Source organism: Morone saxatilis, unplaced genomic scaffold (genome assembly GCF_004916995.1).
Source record: "Morone saxatilis isolate NCDOM2014 unplaced genomic scaffold, NCSU_SB_2.0 Contig3, whole genome shotgun sequence".
Taxonomy (NCBI): Eukaryota; Metazoa; Chordata; class Actinopteri; family Moronidae; genus Morone; species Morone saxatilis.
Genome location: NW_023339873.1, coordinates 9,190,665 through 9,192,920, shown reverse-complemented (window position 1 = coordinate 9,192,920; position 2,256 = coordinate 9,190,665).

Here is a 2,256-nt window from a genome sequence, read left to right as displayed (position 1 = left end):
GGCAGCCAAGAGGCCATACTACTCAGCCTCTTGGATATGAGACTGCAGAGAACTATCAGCCTCGTGACGGTGCATCGCGAGTAGGAGATCTTCTAGTCCATAGGACTACTGATGCCTGCAGGTCTACGTGATTAGACTACTGATAACCATCATTTCGTGTCTCATGTCTTATAAGTTTAAAGAAGAGGAGTACGCACAGAAGGAGATCGTCCATTGGTTTATCGAATATGATATGCAGTCTGCGATTAAGATACTACTGCATCTTCGTTCTATAAAAGTGATGCTTGTGCCAGATACGATCGTCTCGGGTGGATGTATAAAGCCATGCTCGAACATCTTTTTGTATAGTCACGAAGAGTTCCGTGTGGCTCTTGACTACCTCATAACTCGAAAAGTTTATTGTCCCACAGACTGCTTGGGATGTGAACTGTATCCTTGGTACTTCATGGATTCTGGTCGCTTGACGCTTAGTCACAACAGAAGCTCATTGACCGAACATCACACACAGCAGAATGGCTCGCTCTCTCACATGACTCAGAAGTGGTGGTGGAGCAGCATAATCGAGTGTTGGATTGGCTCTATTTTATTCATCTCTTTAGTCCATTTAGGACAACATTGGATCATTCAGAGATCTCGCTGAACTTCTGGAGTGGTTTGCTGCATGAAAGTAGGGGCCGAATAATTTTGCACCGACACTTTTCAGTTTTTTATTTGCTAAAAAGTTTAAAATATCAAATAATTTCGTTCCACTTCAAAATTGTTGTCCACTTGTTTGGTGATTCTTCAACAAAAATAAAAATGTATATCTTTATGTTTGAAGCCTGAAATGTGTCAAAAGGTTGAAAAGTTCAGGGGCCGAATACTTTCGCAAGGCAATGTATACTAGCAACTACACTGTCTGTTCCATATTGATTTTAAATTCTACTTGATCCTTTGAAAACAAGATTATTTTGATCCTTTCAAAATAAGCTGACTTTTCCCTCAATTTCACAGCAACTTCACATTAAGTCCAACTGAAAGTACCTTTTACATCATCGTGTATACTTTTTGAAATTGATAGATGACAGTATATACCATGAAAACACACATCACAGAGGAGCAAGATGGGGTCATTAGGACTTGCAACAGAGCAGCAATCAAATGCACATGATGTACAACTGAACTATTTACTGGGGGCAAAATGTGCAATACTTAAAGGCAGCACTTTATTGATCCAAAGAGAGAGCTTCTATTTTTGACGCTGGAGAGATTTTAGCTTTCATAACGCATCCCTGAAGCAGAACAGGAGGGGGGGGGGATTGCAATAAAAGCAAACATATTGGAATTATATATCTTATTGATAGAACCTCAATTAAACTGATATGTTCTGAATATATGCAAGAAACTATCAGAGAGCAAAAGCCTATTTAGCTAACTTCTATCTAGGTGAGGTGTTTGGGTAATTTGCCTAAAAACTTACAAGCTTTCCTAATCAGTTTTGACATTCTCAGCTACCACCAAAATAGCTCAGGATTCAATACTTAGGACCCTATAAAGATGTACGAAATACTCTTGCTGGAGCAGCCTACTACAAATCTGGGTAGCTGTCTACTTTTGTAGCTTATTCAAATTTGAATTCATGATATTTCATTTTCAATCCAAAGCGCTTTTTAACCTCATTTATACCGTCACTGTCACACCGTGACAAACTCACTCATTCTTTTTAATGTGGGCTGTATCTGAGACAAATTCATATAAAAGTAATAAGAAAATGAGGTTGCCAATGCCCCAAATGTGTATTGCAATATTTAATGTGAGTGTCATATGAGACTAGTTTAATTGCTTTTTTGTTCTGCCCAAGTTCTGCTCCAAAACATCCTGAGGATAGAAGCCCTTGCAAAAAAAATTCCTGATTTAATTCAACTTTCTCTGTTTTATCCTCCAGAAGCCTTGGCAGTGGGTACAGCAGGCACAAGCCTTAGACCAAGCTGACACTGCCTTACTGAGAGGCACTAGAGAGAGAGAGAGAGAGAGAGAGAGAAGAGAGAGAGAGGAGAGAGAGAGAGAGAGAGAGAGAGAGGAGAGGAGAGAGAGAGAGAGAAGAGAGAGACGGCAGGCTGTAAATTTTTTATTTATGGTCTGGGGTGGCTATGGAAAAAGCCTGTCCTACTGGCTGCAAGGAGACCTGGAGCCAAAGAAGAAATAGAGAGGATAAGTATAGGCTCCCACCATCATTAACCACATACTTCTCCTGTAATTTCTACCTCACATACGACC